The 21,166-nt window shown below is 50.9% G+C and overlaps 1 protein-coding gene across 3 annotated transcripts in view; it reads right to left on the bottom strand.

Annotated features, from left to right (window-relative positions):
• PARP11 (poly(ADP-ribose) polymerase family member 11) overlaps positions 1-20,004 on the bottom strand; it is a 71,573-nt gene extending 51,569 nt beyond the window's left edge. For 2 of the 3 annotated variants that reach the window (XM_029597313.1, XM_029597311.1), the window contains exon 1: positions 19,844-19,984. The gene's annotated coding sequence lies outside the window, so the exon portion shown is untranslated. Of the gene's footprint in view, positions 1-19,843 lie in introns of all 3 variants that reach the window. The other variant, XM_029597314.1, reaches the window with a different exon arrangement.
• Between the last annotated feature and the right edge of the window lie 1,162 nt (positions 20,005-21,166).

The following is a 21,166-nucleotide window of genomic DNA, read 5'->3' as shown; positions in this document are numbered from 1 at the left end:
AGCGGGCTATGGTTGCCGCTTCCCCTTGCTTCTTCCCGCTGTGAAGAACAAACAGATGGTCCATCTTTCGTACAGGTTCCGATCTTTCCAGGTATCGGACTAGGAGTCTGCCGACATTCAGGTGGCAAAGAAGGCGTGAGTCTTCCGAGTCCTTATGCTCGTCTGGAGATGGCAGCGAGATGGTTTCGTTTAGATGGAAGTGATAAACCGCCTTTGGCAGGAAGGAGGGTACACTGCGCAGCTGTATGGATCCCGGCGTGAATCTGAGGAACGGCTCCCGGCATCATAGTGCTTGAAATTCGGAGATTCGACAGGCTGAGCAGACTGCCACGAGGAACGCAGTCTTCAAGGTCAGGAGCCGTAGGGACAGACCGCCAGTTGGTCTGAACAAAGTCCCGCTAGGAAGTCTAACACTAGATTGAGATTCCATAGGGGTATCGGCCACTTTAGAGGTGGCCGAATGTGCTTGACCCCTTTTAAGAAGCAGGAGACGTCTGGGTGGGCTGCTAGGCTGGTGCCGTCCGCCCTGGGTCTGAAGCTGGCCAGGGCGGCCAGATGTCCTTCAACGCCATCAAGGTGCAACCCTTTCTGCATGCCGTCCTGCAGAAATTCCAGGATCATGGGGATTTTGACTATCCGTGGAAGAATGTCGCAGTCCTCACACCAGGCTTCGAATATTCTCCATACTCGTATATATGTTAAGGAGGTGGAGAACTTGCGCGCTCGGAGCAGTGTGTCAATCACTGGTCCCGAGTATCCACTCTTTTTCAGGCGAGACCTCTCAATGGCCAGACCGTAAGCGAGAATCTCGTTGGGTCTTCGTGGAGGATTGGTCCTTGCTGGAGTAAATCCCTGTGTGGAAGTATGCGTAGAGGGTTTCCCGCCAGAAGTCTTCACATGTCCGCGTTCCACGGTCTTCTTGGCCAGTCCGGGGCTACTAGAAGTACCAGTCCTCTATCATACCACAAAATTACTGTCCTTGCAATATCCCATTCTCGAAATCTATTCATATGACCAACTGGGAAAAGGATTTACATAACCACCTTTTCACAGAAAGAATGGGAGGCAATTACATCCCAGATGGGCAGAGGCCCGATTGTGGCCTCCATGATTGAAAATTCTCTCAAATTGTTCTACAGATGGCATATCTGCCCGTCTCGTCTTCATAGAATTCGACCCACCTTCTCAGACCGGTGCTGGAAAGGCTGTGGAGGAGAGGGTAGTTATATACATATGTGGTGGGAGTGTCCTGCGATTTGCGACCTATGGCGGGCCGTGGAATGCTGGATTGGTCAACTCTTACACACATCAATAGCGATTGCACCACACCATGCGCTACTGGGTGTTCACCTTTTACCAACTAAGAGGGGGGAGAGCCATCTAATTAATTACATTTTCACTGCCAGCAGTGAAATCCCCACTTACACCATGGATTACTGAAATTCAGCATAATTTTGGGAAAATGTATCTATTAGCGGAGATCACTGCCCAGACAAGGTAAACTCTGGGAAACTTTCAAAAGGTATGGCAACCGTATACTGTGTGGAGGGCATCTTTAGTTTGATTAGTTTCATCGATTAGCTTTGGGGCATACTTGGCTAGATCACATCCTACCATGCTGGTAATGGTATTTTGAAACATCTTGACATATTGTATTTTCTTTTTCTTCTCTTGTACATGTTAATGATCTTCTCCATTCATATTACTCATATTTAGCAGGGTATTAGGGGAATGGGGTGGGGGGTTGGGGGGGTTTATGGGGACTTAAATTCAAAGACACACCTTGAGGGTTAAAATGGTTTATTATTTCATGGTTTTGTACTTTTATTCCATACTACCATTGTTACATGCGTACATTGTTATGTTCATGCTGGTTGTTGTCTCAATAAAAACTTAAATTACAAAAAAAGAAGTACCAGCCCTCTGTGGTGTTCTATCTTGTGGATGATTCCGCCCAGTAGTGGCCATGGAGGGAAGGTGTACAGTAGGTTCTCATGTGGCCAGGTCTGGATGAGGGCGCCGATTCCCTGGGACAGCGGTTCCCGTCTTCGGCTGAAGAACTTGGGAACCCAGGTGTTGGACCCGGTTGCCAGAAGATCCATGGCTGGGGTTCCCCAGTGGTTTACTATCCACTGGAAGGCTGCTGTAGACAGTGTCCATTCCCCTGGATCCAGACTCTCTCTGCTGAGGAAGTCTGCAGTGACGTTGTCTTTTCCCGCGATGTGGGTGGTTGATATCCCTTGTAGGTTTGATTCTGCCCACGTCATTAGGGGCTCTATTTCCAGAGACACCTGCTAGCTTCTGATTCCCCCCTAGCAGTTGATGTAGGCCACTGTTGTGGTGTTGTCCGACATGACTGATTTGTCCCGGAGTTTGTAACTGAACCGTAGGCAGGCTAGTCTGACTGCTCGGGCTTCCAGTCGGTTTATGTTCCATGCCGACTCTTTTGTCCCATTGCCCTTGAACCATTAGCTCCTGACAGTGGGCTCCCCATCCCCACAGGCTCGCATCTGTGGTGAGCAAGGTCCATTCCGGTGGGGATAGGCTTGTTCCCTCGCTCAGATGGTCTTCTTGTAGCCACCACTGTAGCTGGTTCTGAACCTTCGCGGGTAACCGGAGTAGTTTTGAGACATCGGGTTCCACCGTGACAGTAGGGAATGTTGCAGGGGCCGCATGTGGGCCCTTGCCCACGGGACAACTTCTATGGTTGATGCCATGAGTCCGAGGACTTAGAGATAGTCCCATGCCGTGGGAAGAGTAGAGTTCAACAATGCTCGTAGTTGTTCCATCAATCTCCTTCTCCTTGTAGGGGGAAGGGTGACTTTGTTCCATTTGGTGTCGAACCGGACTCCCAGGTACTCTAGGGATTGGGAGGCTGCAGGTGGCTCTTGGGTGTGTTGACGACCCACCCGAGGCTGTGCAGTAGTTCCTTGACTCCGGTGGTTGCTTGATGGCTTTTTTCTGGCAATTTCGCTCTGATCAGGCAATCGTCCAGGTATGGGTGCACGAGGATTCCTTCTTTCCTCAGTGTCACCGCTACTACCACCATGATCTTGGTGAATGTTCAGGGAGCCGTAGCTAGCCCGAATGGTAGTGCCTGGAACTGGTAGTGATGGCCCAATATCGCAAAGCATAGGAAACACTGATGGATGCGATGGATGGGTATGTGGAGATAGGCTTCTGACAGATCCAGGGAGGGCAGGAATTCTCCCGGTTGTATCGCCTTTATGACTGAACGCAGGGTTTCCATGCAGAAGAAAGGTACCTTCAGGTAGCGATTGATGGTCTTGAGGTCCAGTATGGGCCGGAATGTTCCCTCTTTCTTGGGCACGATGAAGTAGATGGAATAATGCCCAGAATTTTGTTTGTGCATGGGCACCGGTGTTATTGCCTTTAGGGCGAGGAGTTTTGATAGTGTGGTTTCCACTGCCTTCCTCTTTGAGGGGCCGTGGCATGGAGAAATCATCTTTGGTAGAATAGGGCGAGTCTGCCCCCTATGATCTCTTCCTGTAGGTGGGTCTGCTGATTCTCATTGCATGTTGCGGCTGGGGCCTGGTCCCGGGCTGGCTCCTCTTTGTTGTGTCTGTTCCGAAAGGACTGTACCCTGCCCGCGGGGCAAGGGGCTTGGTAAGTGTTTTTGTATGTTCTAAAATGCTGGGATCCTCTGTCCTTGGGTGTCCGGGGATAGGGGTGTTGGTTCCTCGTTTCTGTCCTCCGGTAGACAGGGTACTGGGGACTCGACCCATTTGTCGGCTAATTTGTCCAGTTCACTTCCGAACAGGAGTATTCCTCTAAAGGGCATTCTCGTGAGCTTCATCTTAGAGGTCGGTTGGCTGACCAGATTCGGAGCCAGAACTGTCTTCTGGCTGCCACTATGGACGAGAGGCTCCTGGCTGAGGTGCGTACCAGGTCTGAGGTCGCATCCGTGAGGAATGATATTGCCGGATCTAATGCCTCGATTGGCGTAGTTGCATCCCTGGCCATAGCCAGGCAGGCGCGTGATACCACGGCGCAGCAGGCTGCGATCTGTAAGGTCATAGCTGATACATCGTAAGACTGCTTGAGGATGGATTCCTGCTGTCTGTCATTGGCATCCTTGAATGAAGCTCCTCCCTCGACTGGTATGGTAATGCGTTTTGTGGTGGCGCAGACCAGGACGTCGACCTTGGGAAACCTCAGGAGTTCCTTCGTTGCAAGGTCCAAGGGGTAGAGAGCTTCTAGGGCTTGCCCTCCCTTAAAGGTGGCCTCTGGAGCGTCCCATTCCAGGTCGATCAGTTGTTGTACGGCCTGTAGTATAGGAAAATGACTTGAGGTCTGGCGGAGCCCGGCCAGGAAGGGGCTCGCCTTGGACTCTGTGTTGCATGTGTCTGGGATGACCAATGCCTTCAGACTCTTGGCTACAAGATCTGATAATTCGTCTTTTGGAAAGAAGCACATCATGGTTCGATACGATTCCGTTCCTGGAGGGATTTCCCCCTCTTCCAGGGGTTCTGATTCCTCCTCCGTGTCCCCTGAAGGGAGGTATTTGTCCAGGGGAGGCTCATCTGGTGGAGGCCGGGAGGGGCCTGGGAGGTTCTGGACCACTGGCAGGGGTTGTGGTTATGCCGCTGGTGGTCCTGCTGTGCATGGATGTAGGATTGCAGCTCAGCAAATCCTACATCCTACATCCCAGGAGAAGTTGCCTAGGACCGCATTGGTTCTGACGGCGCTCCCCAAGGGCCCCCACTGTGGAGGGCTGAATCGGGAATAGAGAGGTCCGGGGTAGTCTCGCTGTTGGATCCGGAGTCCTCTACAGGCTGAGGGGGACCTTGTCTCGGTTCCCCCGAGCTTCTTAGCATAGCAAGCACAGGGCGGAAGTCATCTCGGGCTGCACCGCTCTCAGGTGGCATGCCGGACAGAGGGCTTGACCTTAGGTGTCTTGGGACGGCGGTGCCATGATTTGCGTGTGTATCCTGTACAGGTGCGGGTGCCGGGAGGCCTGGCTATGCGCTCCGGGTGCGCCTACGTTGTGCGCGTAGGAGCGGAATATGCGAGCGTGGCTGTGCGCGTGGGCCTAGTTGTGCGCCCGGCACCCTTGAGTGCGATGCTGTGCGCCCGGCCCCGATGCACGCACCGCTGTGCGCACAAGTACTTTCTGCACCCGGCTGGCCGCTGTGCGCACGGTTCAGTTGTGGGAGGACCCTCTTGCCGGATCGGGGTCTAGCCCAGACGGGGCTGCTCAAACCGATTGTACAAACACCGGAGGGACGAACTGTGCGGCTGTCCGAGCCTCGGAGACTGGAGACTTAAGAGAAAGTTTTCTACCTTACCTTGTCTCGGCGCTTCCTGGTCCTCTGCCGGGCAGTCTCCAGCTGCGGGGGGGAGAGGGAATTACCTTCACTGCCGCGCTCGGTTCTGCACCCACTGCCTCTCAGTCGCTCCCTTTCCCGGGGGCTAAGTCCACGCCAGGACCGAGGCTTTACTTCTGAGGGATCTCGGAAATCACCTCAGGAAATCTCTACTTGGGGAGGGACCCTTAGGTATCACCGCAGGAGAACGGGGCTCGTTTTGGAGGTAAGGTTTTCTTTGTTCCTTCTTTAAATTTGGAGTTTGGTTTTCTAACGCTGTGCAAGCGTGTGTGAAGTCCCGAACTGCTATGGAGACGGAAAAAACTGGAGAGCAAAGCCTCGTGCAAGGGTATATGTACTAGGGGCTGACGTCAGACTGAAATCTGACTCCGTCTCCAACTGCTATCAGGAGCACACTATACCCCTTGGTCCTGAGTCCATCCGCTACACGCTAGGAAATAGTTTATTGCTTTACTGGGGAAATGGAAGAGGATTCGCTCCCTTCTGCCTTAAAGCCTTTTTCCCTTGCTGTTCCCTCACTACCCCCTTCCTGCACTTTCAAGGTCTCCCTAAACAACCTTTCTTCCACGAGGTTACTTAACATGATTTATAGACCGCACACTTCAGAGATTGCGGCGGCTTACAATAAAACGTGCACAAATCATGCAGCTGCAGCAGACATGCCGGGAATTAACCACAATATTCCTGCGCGAGCAGCACACGAAACACCAGCCACTCATCCTAAGGGTCTGCTGAAACAGCCGGGGCTTTAGGGCTTTCTTTTCCCGAGCTTGACGCCCATGGGCGTCAAGCTCAGGAAAAGAAAAGCCCTAAAGCCCAGGCTGCTTGACGCCCATGGGCGTCAAGCAGCACCACCCCGTCAGCCCTCAAATTCACGTCCTCGATCTGACGTCCTCGTTCTTTCTCAAAGGATTACGTTTTTGAAAGCCTATTTCTTTAAAAATAGCTTTTTTTTTTAAACTTATCTTGTAAGTTGAAACCGCTCATTCCACAAAGGAGGGCTCTGAACACTTAACCCAACACCGACAACGTTTTGGCATCCACGAATGCCTTAATCAGGGGATCAATCGAAATAAGTGCAGTGCAACCTCACTCGGCTCTACGGAACTTCTCAGAAACGTCTGAATCGTTGCGGGGGTTGCTGTTCAGTATCTGGGGGGGTTTTTTTGTGATTGTAACTTATATTTTATGCCTGTTTTATCTGTGCATCGCGGAGAGTACCGTTTTAGGCGATTCATAAATTCACATAAAGATAAAACAAACAAAGAAAAAAAAAAGGCCATTGTTAAAGAAATAAAGAAGTTTTGAAAAATGAATCCTTTCAGAAAGAATAAGGAGAATATAAGATCACGGGTAGAGAGGTGGAAAGGTAGATGAGGTGAATTCGAGTGCTCACTTAAAAATCGGATACCATTCTTAAAAGAATAAAAACTAAGTTGTAGTAATTACCTCTAAGTTCTTTTGTATTTCTTACTGCTGATCCTGCCCATGGTGCACCTGTATTGTTGTTCAACTCAGGGCTTAATTTGTAGACAGAAAGGAAGTGGAACTGTGGAGGGGGTGAGGTGGGCGGGGCCAGGTTTCACCTGTGCAAAGGGGCGGGGCCAGGGCCAGGTGTGAACTCTCATACACAAACACACACACACACACACACACAACCGAATGAAAGCCATGTGGCTGCCCCTTGTCTCAGGGTGAGCAGCTCTGCTTCCTGCAAGGGTCAGGAGGTCACAGGGGATCCCTGCAAGTACTGCTTCCCCAGGGAGCCAGAACGGACAGACACTGCCGGCTCTGCTTCCTGCAAGGGTCAGGATGCCACAAGTGATCCCTGCAAGTGCTGCTTCCCCAGGGAGCCAGAACGGACAGACACTGCCGGCTCTGCTTCCTGCAAGGGTCAGGAGGCCACAAGTGATCCCTGCAAGTACTGCTTCCCCAGGGAGCCAGAACGGACAGACACTGCCGGCTCTGCTTCCTGCAAGGGTCAGGAGGCCACAAGTGATCCCTGCAAGTACTGCTTCCCCAGGGGGCCAGAACGGACAGACACTGCCGGCTCTGCTTCCTGCAAGGGTCAGGAGGTCACAAGTGATCCCTGCAAGTACTGCTTCCCCAGGGAGCCAGAACGGACAGACACTGCCGGCTCTGCTTCCTGCAAGGGCCAGGAGGCCACAAGTGATCCCTGCAAGTGCTGCTTCCCCAGGGAGCCAGAACGGACAGACACTGCCGGCTCTGCTTCCTGCAAGGGTCAGGAGGCCACAAGTGATCCCTGCAAGTACCTGCTTCCCCAGGGAGCCAGAACGGACAGACACTGCCGGCTCTGCTTCCTGCAAGGGTCAGGAGGCCACAAGTGATCCCTGCAAGTACTGCTTCCCCAGGGGGCCAGAACGGACAGACACTGCCGGCTCTGCTTCCTGCAAGGGTCAGGAGGTCACAAGCGATCCCTGCAAGTACTGCTTCCCCAGGGAGCCAGAACGGACAGACACTGCCGGCTCTGCTTCCTGCAAGGGCCAGGAGGCCACAAGCGATCCCTGCAAGTGCTGCTTCCCCAGGGAGCCAGAACGGACAGACACTGCCGGCTCTGCTTCCTGCAAGGGCCAGGAGGCCACAAGCGATCCCTGCAAGTGCTGCTTCCCCAGGGAGCCAGAACGGACAGACACTGCCGGCTCTGCTTCCTGCAAGGGCCAGGAGGCCACAAGTGATCCCTGCAAGTGCTGCTTCCCCAGGGAGCCAGAACGGACAGACACTGCCGGCTCTGCTTCCTGCAAGGGTCAGGAGGTCACAGGGGATCCCTGCAAGTACTGCTTCCCCAGGGAGCCAGAACGGACAGACACTGCCGGCTCTGCTTCCTGCAAGGGTCAGGAGGCCACAAGTGATCCCTGCAAGTACTGCTTCCCCAGGGGGCCAGATCGGACAGACACTGCCGGCTCTGCTTCCTGCAAGGGTCAGGAGGTCACAAGCGATCCCTGCAAGTACTGCTTCCCCAGGGAGCCAGAACGGACAGACGCTGCCGGCTCTGCTTCCTTAGGTCCCAGAGAAAAGGTGGTACTACGCCATCCTGGGTTGTTCTGCCAGAAATTAAGCCCTCGCTAATGGACACAAAAAGGGTTTGAATTAGCACGAGCTTGAAAGTTGTGAGCATTAGCGTCATTCATCGAGGCCAGGGCGGCAGCCTTGACAACTGGCATTGCTGCTCACCACTTTCAGACTCGCGCTAAGTCAAACCTTTTTTTTGTGTCTGTTCATTGCTCTGCAGTGCCTGCTTCAGTATCGCCCCTTCCCCTTCTGTTCCCTGCAATACAGGAGGAGAGGTAGGGGGGAGGGGAACAAGAGAGAAGGGGCTGGGTAGGGAGCAGAGTCGCTGTGCACTGGTTTACCCGTGGTTGGACACATGTCCACAACCCCTTATGCTATAAGGGGATTACCAACCCCCTGCGAAGCTAATAGCGCTCGACGCATGTAAATGCACGTAAACGAGGCTATTAGCTATTTCCCCCAATGATTAAAAAAACGTGCACCCGAGGCACACATTTTTACCCTCAGAAATTAATGCTTGTCCAGAGCAGGCAATAGTTTTTGAGCAGCCCAGAAAAGCAGAAAATACTGCTTTCCTGTCATTCCTGCAACTTAATATGGTGGTGATGTTAAGTCAGAGGAAGAAGAATGGAGAACCAGCGGAGAGGTTAGGAAAAGGGCTGCTCAGTTAACAAGCCTCTGCTTTCCTAACCCGCTGACAGCCACATCCTGGGCGCACAGGCTCCCCGGCGCCTCCTTTTTACCATGGCGGTCCATTTAAATATTTACTTGGGTGCCCCAGAAAGGTGGACTGACTCGTGTTAGGAGAGCGTCCGCTTTCCCCGTGCCGATATTGCACTTCAGGCTTCAGCCCCTTCTCTTTCATGCACGCTGCCTGGAGGGGGAAGGGGCTGGAGCTGCTCTGCTCCGTTCCCCCGCAAATTAAGCCCTGGATCAAATGAAGCAGATTTGTGAGGCAAGACTTCCCTTGGGTAAATCCATGTTGACTGTGTCCCATTAAACCATGTCTTTCTCTATGCTCTACGATTTTGATCTTGAGAATAGTTTCCACTATTTTTCCTGGCACTGAAGTCAGGCTCACTGGTCTATAGTTACCCGGATCGCCCCTGGAGCCTTTTTTAAATATTGGGTTTACATTGGCCACCCTCCAGTCTTCAGGTACAAAGGATGATTTTAATGCAGGTTACAAATTTTAACTGATCAGAAATTTCATTTTTTAGTTCCTTCAGAACCCTAGGATGCATACCATCCGGTCCAGGTGATTTTCTACTCTTTAATTTGTCAATCTTGCCTACTATATCTTCCAGGTTCACAGTGATTTTGTTCAGTTTGTCTGACTCATCACCCCTGAAAACCATCTCCAGAACTGGTATCTCCCCAACATCCTCATTAGTAAACACGGAAGCAAAGAATTCATTTAGTCTTTCTGCAATGGCCTTATCTTCCCTAAGAGCCCCTTTAACCCCTTGGTCATCTAATGGTCCAACTGACTCCCTCACAGGTTTCTTGCTTCGGATATATTTTAAAAAGTTTTTATTATGAGTTTTTGCCTCTATGGTCAACTTCATTTCAAATTCTCTCTTCGCCTGTCTTATAAGAAAATTGGTTCTTACCTGCTAATTTTCGTGCCTATAGTACCAAGGATCAGTCCAGAGAAGTGGGTTGTGTATCCCTACCAGCAGGTGGAGTCAGAGAACAATTAGAACTTTGGGCACTGCTACATAACGAGAGTGCCACCTGCAGTCCCTCAGTATTGACCTGTACCCAAGCCAAACAACCAATACTAATGGGTAAAGGGGCGACCAAAAACCACTGTCCCCCACTTCGCCCCAAGGAACCATGAGTAAATAAACCGTTAGGAAAAAACTGCTCCAACAATCGTAATCTAGAAAAAAGGAGCTCTATGAAAAACTAGGCAAATTGTAGCCAACACAGTCTTTCGGTAACTGAAGTAAAGGGTGGGCCTCTGGACTGATCCTTGGTACTATAGGAATGAAAATTAGCAGGTAATAACCAATTTTTTTTTCCCTATACGTACAAGGATCAATCCAGAGAAGTGGGATGTACCCAAACCACCCTACACTGGGCGGGAACCCGAAAGACCCGCACGTAGAACACTTGCACCGAAGGACGCCTCATCAGAGGCCTTAACATCCAAGCGATAATGCTTAGTAAATGTGTGCAAAGAGGACCACACTGCCACCCAGCAGATCTCCTGAGGTGATAGCAACTGATACTCCACCCAGGAAGTAGCCTGAGCCCTGGTGGAATGAGCTCGGAGACCCAAAGGCACTTGGCGGCCACGGACAAAGCATGCTGAAGTAATAGTCTCTTTAATCCATCGAGAAATGGTCGCTTTAGACGCCTTGTCCCCTTTCTTTGCACCCCCGAAAAGAATGAACAAATGATCGGAGCATCTGAAGTCATTGGTAACCTTTAGATAAAGCAATAAGACCCGATGCACATCCAAAAGAAGAAGATCCTTGTCCTGAGGTGACCCCTTGGAACCCTGCGGGAACGCTGGAAACTCCACTGTCTGATTAACATGAAAAGCCGAAACCACCTTAGGAACAAAGGAAGGAACCGTGCGTAACGTCACCCTATCGTTGTGAATCCGCAAAAAAGGGTCACGGCATGACAGGGCCTACAAGTCAGAAATCCGACGCGCCAAGCAAATGGCCACCAAGAACACCATCTTCAAGGTTAGATCTTTCAGGGAAGCGGTGCATAGATGTTCGAAAGGAGTGCCACAGAGCACACGCAATACAAGATTTAAACTCCAATCTGGACACACCGCATGGACGGGAAGTCGTAAATGTTTGACCCCCTTGAGAAATCGAACAATGTCAGGGTGTGCTATAAGCGAACCACCGGCAAACTTTCCCCGCAAGGCTCCCAAGGCAGATACCTGGACCCGAAGAGAATTGAACGCCAAACCCTTCTTGAGCCCCTGTTGCAGAAAATCCAGTACCAGAGAGACCTCGACCGTTAAAGGATCGCAAGAGTGCTGATGACACCAGGTCTCAAAGAGCCTCCATACACTCACATAAGCCAGGGAAGTGGATGGACGTCTTGCCTGCAATAGAGTGGAAATAACTTATTCAGAATAACCACTCAATTCTAAACGTCGCCTCTCAAAAGCCAAGCTGCGAGAGAGAAGCGATCCTCCCGATCCGAAAAGATGGGACCTTGACGAAGTAGATGCGGTAGATGAGCCAGCTGCAAATGACCCTCTAAAGTCAAGCGAATCTGATCCGCAAACCATGGATGACATGGCCACTCTGGAGCCACCAGCACCACCCTTCCGGGGTGGAATTCTATGCGACAGAGAAGCCGACCGATGAGAGGCCAAGCAGGAAAGGCATACAACAGAACCCCCGTTGGCCAGGGGCACACCAGAGCGTCGAGACCGACTGAGCCTTGTTCTTTGACGGCTGGAGAAGCGTTCTGTCTTCGCATTCTCCCGCGTTGCCATCAGATCCAACTGTGGGACCCCCCCCCCCCCCATCTGGCACAAATGCGGTTCCATGCTTCGGGAGACAGTTCCCACTCTCCCAGGTCGAGTTGTCGCCTGCTGAGAAAATCCACCTGCACGTTGTTCACGCCTGCGACATGCAACGCAGCAATTCCCCTGAGATGTCGCTCCGCTCAAGCGAACAGAAGACGTGCTTTGAGCGCCACCGCGGGACTTTTCGTCCCGCCCTGTCAGTTGATGAAGGCCACTATCGTCGCATTGTCGGAGAACACTCGAACTATGCGTCCCTGAATCCAGGGTAGAAACGCTTATAGGGCAAGATGTACCGCTCGTCTCGAGATGACTGATGGACCACAAGCCCTCTGTTGGAGACCAAAGCCCTTGGGCGGATCTGGTGTCGCACACAGCTCCCCAACCTGACAGATTCGCATCGGTGGAGACTATCAGCCAACTCGGTGGGTTCAAATCCACCCCCTTCTCCAGATTGTCGTGCGAAAGCCACCATGAGAGACTGGCTTTGGACTCTGGAAGCAGAGACAAGGGTAAGTGGAACTACTCCGACACCGGACTCCACCATGACAACAGCGCACGCTGTAGCGGACGTAAGTGGGCAAACGCCCACAGAACCAAGTCTAAGGTGGACGCCATGGATCCCAGCACTTGCAGATTATGCCACACAGTGGGTGTTTGTCTGAGAAGAAGTGCCTGTATCTGGCTCTGCAACCTGGCTACCTGGTCCGACGCCAGAAAGACTCTGCCTCGCAAGGTATCGAAACGGGCTCCCAAGTAGGTCAGCTCTTGGGTGGGTTCCAGGTGACTCTTCTGAAGATTGATGACCCATCCGAGCAATCTCAAGGTGAACATCACCATGCGAACCAATCTTTTGCAGTCCTCCCTAGTCTTGGCGTGAATCAGCCAGTCGCCCAGGTATGGACGGACCAGGATCCCCTGCTTGCGAAGGAAGGCTGCTACCACCACCATGACTTTGGTGAAAGTTCGAGGAGCCATCCCCAGACCAAATGGAAGGGCCTGAAACTGGAAGTGTTGTCCCAAGACCTTGAAGCGTAGAAACCTCTGGTGACATAGCCGTATCGGAATATGCAGATAAGCTTTCATAAGATCCAGGGACACAAGTAACTCCCCCGTCCGTACAGCAGCCAGTACCGTCCACAGGGTTTCCATGCGAAAACGAGAGATTCAGAGACAACGGTTCATCTTCTGTAGGTCTAGGATGGGATGAAACATACCCTCCTTTTTGGGAACCACAAAGTAAACCGAGTAACGTCCCCGACTCTCTTCTGCCTCCGGAACCGGGACAAAGGCCTATAGCTGGATCTGGCGTTGCAGGGTCTCCCGTACTGCTTGCTGCATGAGGCCACGCAGGACTCCACGAACACCTCTTGCATGGGACATGAAAACTCTAGAGCGTAGCCTTCTCTGATCACCTCCAGGACCCAACGGTCTGAGGTGATCCTTGCCCATTCCATGAAAAAGCTGGAGAATCTTCCCCCGACAGCTTAGACGACGGAATGGGGACTCGTGGCTTCATTGGGAGGGTTTACTACCTCCTGTCCTGAGGTGTCCAGAATCCAGGCCGGGACGACGACCCCCTTGAAAGGACTGTTGCTGTCCTGAGGTCTGCTTAGACGCGGAAGGCGAGGAATACCTGCCGGAACGAAATCGGCGTGAATCCCAAAAACGTGGCCACGAAGGAAACACCTTTCTGGTGGGCCTTTTATCTTCCGACAACTTATGCCCCTTAGATTCTCCGAGTAGCTTTATCAACTGTTCCAGTTCCTCACCGAACAGGAGCTTACCCTTAAAACGGGAGGTTACACAGCTGAGATTTTGAAGACAAATCCGCTGACCAATTGCACAGCCACAGCAGTCGGCGTGCAGCCACTACAGAAACCATGCTGCGCGCTGAATTTCGCACTAGGTCGTAAAGTGCATCTGCTACATATGCGATGCCCGCCTCCAAACGAGCGCCCTCCAAGGCGGCACCACTGCCAGCTCCTGTAGTGGTGTTAGAGGCCTGAACCCAGCACAAACACGCCCTCTGCATGAGGCTGGCGCAGATCGTGGCCCGAAGACTCAATGCAGCCACTTCAAAGACTCGCTTCAATTGGATCTCCGGCTTACAGTCCTGCATATCCTTTAAAACAGCAGCACCCGCTACCGGAATAGTGGTCTTCTTTGTCACGGCCGAAACCGCCGCATCCACCTTCGGAATTTTCAGAAGATCCAAGACATCCGTTGAAAGAGGATAGAGCTTGGCCATAGCTCTGCCCACCTTGAGCCCCGCATCCGGAGCGTCCCACTCGCGGGTCACCAGCTTGCGAACCTTTTTAGGCAGTGGAAAGGATGAAGTGGGACCCCGTATTCCGTCAAGAACTGGATTAACCCCATCACTATCTGATTCTTCCTGAGAGATCCTAAGCCCCAGAACTTCCAACACCTGGGGAATAAGGGGTCGTAGTTCCTCCCGCTTAAAAAGGCAGACCACGCTGGGATCATCCCCTTCTGTGGGTGGCAAATCATCATCATCTGCAGCATCTTGATCAGGGTCCCCAAGATCAGGAACCAAATCCGGAACCTGAGCCGAACCCAGATCCAGAACTCCGGAGGGTGGGGGAGGGGTCTGCAGCCCCTGGGGACCATCACTTCCCCCGCGGGCCTGCTGGTCCTCGAGTCGACCCTTCTAGAACGGTCCCCACTGACTGAACGGAAACACCCACTGACTGAATTTGCCTCCTGAAGCCCGCCTGCTTTCTGGCCAGGAAAGCCTGGTGCATTAACAAGACAAACTCCGGCGAAAACCCCTCCGGGTCTCCTTCTGCCGGAATGGGATCCTGAGGAGCCGGTTCACCCAGTCCCCCAGCACTGTCCTCCGCCACAAGGGCTAAGACTGGAGGGGATCCCTCCTCCCTTGAGCCTCTGCATGAAGACCCCCCCCCCCCGTCCCGGGGGAAAGGCTCAGGGCCCGACGAACTCTCCATCCCTAGGAAGGATAAGGGAGGGAAAGAACAAAACTAAATTCTGCCTTCGCGCCCACACGCCTGACAGAGCGCGGAGAGAAAGCGAGGGCCCCTTGAAGGAAAAAAAAACCGCGCAGCCACGCGGCCCAGGAGCTGAGGGGAGGAATGGAAAAGATAGAAAAAAATGGCACGCTGCCGGCGGTCCGATATCGGGAAGGAGCAAGGCTGTGATAACCTCCCCCACCGAAGCTGAAGAAAAAAATGCGCACCGAAACTGAGGTGGGAGAAAAAAATGCCAACAGACCCGTTGCAACGGGTTGCGCTGCCGAGCCGCGCCAAAAACTGGCCGGCGAAGAAAACACTTACCGCATCCCTTCAGAGCAACCCGGAGCCCCGGGAGTAGAGGGAAAGGGGGCCGAAGGGTTGCCAAATACCCCGGAGTGCCTGCAAGGCTGGCTGTACCGACCCCACTCCTTACCTCAGCTCGAAACCACAGAGGAAGTCTCACTCAGTTTTACTTTTTTTTTTTTTTTTTTAAACTTTACTGAGTCCGGTAGAGCAGAGAGGGTCGAAGGAGCAGCTTTGGGAGAGCAGCCACGGAGGTGAGTAACCAGGAGCCCCTGGTCTTCACACTCCGAGTGGTGACGGATGAAACCCAGACGGAAGTAACCAACCCCCCCGGACGTCCGGCTTCGATGGAGGGATGGCCCACAAAGGTGCCTAACACCTCAGGAAGCAATCCTGAAGAAAAAAACCCGGAGAAAAAAATCTAACTAAACTGAAAAATTAACTAAGACTGCAGGTGCCTGTCTTCCAGCTGCTGGAGTCAGAGAAATACTGAGGGACTGCAGGTGGCCCTCTCCTTATGTAGCAGTGCCCAAAGTTCTAATGTTCTCCGACTCCACCTGCTGGTAGGGATACACAACCCACTTCTCTGGACTGGTCCTTGTACGTATAGGGAACAATGTTTTACACTTAACTTGCCAATGCTTATGTTTTATCCTATTTTCTTACAAGTTTGGTTCTCTCTTTGACCGGTAGCCAATATAATGATAAGACTGGAGTGATATGATCACAAGTTCAGTGAGCAGTCAGCACGTATGCAGCAAAATTCTGCAGTAACTGAATTGCCTTCAGAGAGCTATCAGGGAGCCCCAGTAGCAAGGAGCCGGGACAGTCAATTCCAGAAAATATCATCCTCTAAAAGGACCAACATAAAATCATCAGGTTCCAATATGGAGTTTAAAATATCCAGATTTCATTTGGTTCTGTATGTGTGCTTTCATGAATACCTGGGGATCACGTAAGCACGCTGAGGCCATGTACACAAGCTGAGATTTTAATTTTCTGCCCTGCGAACTCAAACTACGGAAACTGGTCTGTATTTCTTCATGGCAAAATGATTTCAGTTTTAGAGATTTTCAAAGAACCTGTTCTAGAGCAGTCATATTTGTATGGCGTAGAGATAAATTTCCAGATATTTGAGTGTGGTAGATAGAGAGTTGGTTACCAGAATGAAGAACTGTATGTCATCTGCATATATACGAAAGTTCAGACCCAGACCTGCTAACTACCACTAAACCAATGCTTGCAACACTACCATCCTCATGCCTCTTGCATATCTCACTTAAGAGAACAAACAGGAAATGCTATTCTGGGTCAGACCAAGCATCCATCAAGCCCAGTATCCTCTTTCTAAACAGTGGCCGAGCCAGGTCACAAATGCCTGGAATATCCCAAACAGTAGATTCCAAGCTGTTTATCCCAGGGATAACTTTTTCTTCAAGTCTATCTGGTTAATAAGTTTATGGACTCCAGGAGCTTGTCCAAACCCAGCTATGTTAACTGTGTTTACCACATTCTCCAGTAATTAGTTTCAAAGCTTAATTGGGCGTTGAGTGAAAATGTATTTTCTCTGACTTATTTTAAATGCGATACTTAACGTCATGAAGTGTCTTTGTATTTTTTGAAAGAATAAGCAACTGATTTGCATTTACCTATTCCACACTACTCATGATTTTACAGACCTCTATCATATCCCCCCTCAGCCGTCTCTTCTCCAAGCTGAACAGCCCTAACCTCTTCAGCCTTTCCTCATAAGGGAGCTGTTCCATCCCCTTTATCATCTTGGTCGCCCTTCTCTGTACCTTTTCTAATTCTGCTATATCTTTCTTGAGATGTGGTGACCAGAACTGCACACAGTACTCAAAGTGAGGTCGCACCATGGAGCGATACAGAGGCATTGTGATAGTCTCTGTTTTATTCTCCATTCCTTTCCTAATAATCCCTAGCATTCTACTTGCTTTTTTGACCATTACTGCACAGTGAGCTCTTTGGGGTAGGGAAATCATCTACTGTACAACTGGTTTAAACAATTTTCTGTATAGCCACAGTGTGCCTGATAAGCACATTTCACATACTTACAGTACCCCCAACCTCAACGTACTCACAAGCTCAGTCTGTATGCAGGGAGGTTAAGGGATGCTCAGCTTCAGAACACTGACCTCTAACCACTACCCTATTAACCCTAAAAAAAAATTTTTTTTTTAAAGCGTACGAGCTTTGGGCCTCTCAGGTGGCGTGATCAGGCCAGACAAACAGAGGATACAGTTGAACCGGGGCTCTCTAAGCTTGGAATCCAAAACTTACAAGAATATATTCTAAAATGGCAAAACCCTAATTTCAAGGAACATTTGCATAAAGTTATAGATGTATTTCAAATAAAGCTGCGCAGTTGCTGTTATCAGTCTACCCAGATCTGTAGAAATAAAAGTCAAACAATTTGTAGTTGAGATCTTTTTATTGGACGGACTTAGTACATTTGGGACTAGCTTATGCCCCTCATCGATTCTGCAGTGACCCAGTGATAATATGGAAGGGCCCCGAATTCAGCAGCACCTATCCAGCTAAATGTCAGCATTCTAATATTCAGCCATCACTTGACTGGATAACTATTTATCAGGCCTTTAAGTAGTAAGTGGATGTGGTGTAACTGGGGGAAGCTAGTTATCCGGCTAGCTTAACCCTAGATTACTCCTGGGGGGAATTCTGCACAAAAAAAAAAAATTAAAATTCTGCACACAAACACTTGAAATTCTGCAAACTTTATATTGGTCAAAATAACACAATTTACATGACAGTCTAAATAATTGCATTTTAAATTAATACAGATAAAAGTTATTCCTTAAAGATGCAGAGTTTTAAATATTTTGAGCAGAATTTCCCTAGAAATTCACTGTAAGAGGCTCCCTTCCACTCGCTCTCCCTACTCCCCTGGCCACTTTGCCCTCTCAGGCCCCAACTCCTCCACTTGCCAGTATCTCTCCCCTCCACCTCTAGGCTCAACCCTTTCCACTCTATCGCCAGTCCCAGAGTTTGATGCCATTCGCAGTACTGCCCCTCACACAGGCTCCCTCTCTCTAATACACATACACACACCTTCATACAGGCTCTCTCACTCTCTCGCACACACACATCCCCTCACACAGGGCCCTCTCTCTCTCTTGCATACACACCCACACAAGCTCCCTTTCTCTCTCACACATACACCCTCACACGGGCTCCCTCTGTCCCTCCCTCTCTCACAAACATGCTCCCTCTCTCTAATACACATACACACATTCTCATACAGGCTCCCTCACTCTCACATCCCCTCATACAGGGCCCTCTCTCCTGCATACACACCCACACAAGCTCCCTTTCTCTCTCACACATACACCCTCACACGGGCTCCCTCTGTCCCTCCCTCTCTCACACACATGCTCCCTCTCTCTAATACACATACACACCTTCATACAGGCTCCCTCACTCTCTCGCACACACACATCCCCTCATACAGGACCCTCTCTCTTGCATACACACCCACACAAGCTCCCTTTCTCTCTCACACACACATCCCCTCACACGGGCTACCTATGTCCCTCCCTCTCTCACACACATGCTCCCTCTCTCTAATACACATACACACCCCCTCATACACACACATCCCCTCATACAGGGCCCTCTCTCTTGCATACACACCCACACAAGCTCCCTTTCTCTCTCACACATACACCCTCACACAGGCTCCCTCTGTCCCTCCCTCCCTCTCTCACACACATGCTCCCTCTCTCTAATACACATACACACACACCCTCATACAGGCTCCCTCACTCTCTCACACACACATCCCCTCATACAGGGCCCTCTCTCTTGCATACACACCCACACAAGCTCCCTTTCTCTCTCACATACAACCTCACACGGGCTCCCTCTGTCCCTCCCTCTCTCACACACATGCTCCCTCTCTCTAATACACATACACACCCCCTCATACACACACATCCCCTCATACAGGGCCCTCTCTCCTGCATACACACCCACACAAGCTCCCTTTCTCTCTCACACATACACCCTCACACAGGCTCCCTCTGTCCCTCCCTCCCTCTCTCACACACATGCTCCCTCTCTCTAATACACATACACACACACACCCTCATACAGGCTCCCTCACACACACACATCCCCTCATACAGGGCCCTCTCTCTTGCATACACACCCACACAAGCTCCCTTTCTCTCTCACACATACACCCTCACACAGGCTCCCTCTGTCCCTCCCTCCCTCTCTCACACACATGCTCCCTCTCTCTAATACACATACACACCCTCATACAGGCTCCCTCACTCTCTCACACACACATCCCCTCATACAGGGCCCTCTCTCTTGCATACACACCCACACAAGCTCCCTTTCTCTCTCACACACACATCCCCTCACACGGGCTACCTATGTCTCGCTCTGTCGCACACACACAGCTGCGCCGACGCTCAGTTGGCTAACTTCGGAGGGCCTACCTCAAAGAAGTAAGGTTGCCTAGTAACAAAGTATCGCCTACCACCTGCCTGCTCACCTTCCGTGCCAGAAAGGGCTTTCTAAATGTAATAAAACCGCGTCTGCTGACTGCTAACAGGGGGCGGGGCCGGGTGTAAAGGCGACACGCGACGTCAGCAGCCCAGGGGGCTCGCACTCACCCTCTCCGGGACGGCCACCGGCCGCCACCGCTCCGAACCCCGGCGCTCTCAGCCCTATTGTGCGGCCGGTTACACTGTTACCAGCTTCCGCTTCCCGCTGACGTCACGGCGCGGCTCCGCCCACTCCGAGAGTACCTGCGCGCGTGGGCTCCCGGAAGTAGTGCAGGAATGCCGGGGCCCCCAGCGGTTGCACGCAGCCTCGCTCAGGCCACCTCCCTATGAATAAACGGAGGTTTAGCTCACGTTTTCTTTACCCGCGGTAAATACTGAGTTGACTCCCGTTGCAGTAAGACTAAGCTAATGCATAGGGAGTTAAAAAAAAAAAAGCCTGCAACCCTCAAAATTTTGTGCAGAGGGCATACCATAAAGGAAATATATTTTGTAGGCACGTATAAAAAAAGATTTATATGCACTAAACACAATTTGTACGCATCTGCCACCAAAACCTGGATTTGTGCATAATTTCTGAGTGCAGAAACCCTGCATCATAAACTTAGGTTCAGCAGTACAGAATCTATTTATCTTTTAAATTTTGGAAGCCAGGTACTTCTGAAAGGCCATTGTTGGAAACAGAATGGTAGGCTTGATAGACCCTCGGTCTGACCCAATATGGCAACTTCTTTTGTTCTTATTAGCCAGATTAACTATTAGGAATTATTAGGAAGGTGAATAAAACGGAAAATGTCATAATGCCTCTGTATCGCTCCATGGTGAGACCGCACCTTGAATACTGTGTACAATTCTGGTCCCCGCATCTCAAAAAAGATATAATTGCAATGGAGAAGGTACAGAGAAGGGCGACCAAAATGATAAAGGGGATGGAACAGCTCCCCTATGAGGAAAGACTAAAGAGGTTAGGGCTGTTGAGCTTGGAGAAGAGACGACTGAGGGGGGATATGATAGAGGTCTTTAAGATCATGAGAGGTCTTGAACGAGTAGATGTGACTCGGTTATTTACACTTTCGAATAATGGAAGGACTAGGGGGCATTCCATGAAGTTAGCAAATAGCACATTTAAGACTAATCAGAGAAAATTCTTTTTCACTCAATGCACAATAAAGCTCTGGAATTTGTTGCCAGAGGATGTGGTTAGTGCAGTTAGTGTAGCTGGGTTCAAAAAAGGTTTGGATAAGTTCTTGGAGGAGAAGTCCATTAACGGCTATTAATCAAGTTTACTTAGGGAATAGCCACTGCTATTAATTGCATCAGTAGCATGGGATCTTCTTGGTGTTTGGGTAATTGCCAGGTTCTTGTGGCCTGGTTTGGCCTCTGTTGGAAACAGGATGCTGGGCTTGATGGACCCTTGGTCTGACCCAGCATGGC

This window comes from Rhinatrema bivittatum, chromosome 4 (assembly GCF_901001135.1).
Source record: "Rhinatrema bivittatum chromosome 4, aRhiBiv1.1, whole genome shotgun sequence".
Lineage (NCBI taxonomy): Eukaryota > Metazoa > Chordata > Amphibia > Gymnophiona > Rhinatrematidae > Rhinatrema > Rhinatrema bivittatum.
The sequence above is the reverse complement of the archived record's forward strand: the minus strand, read 5'-3'. Positions and strand labels throughout refer to the sequence as shown.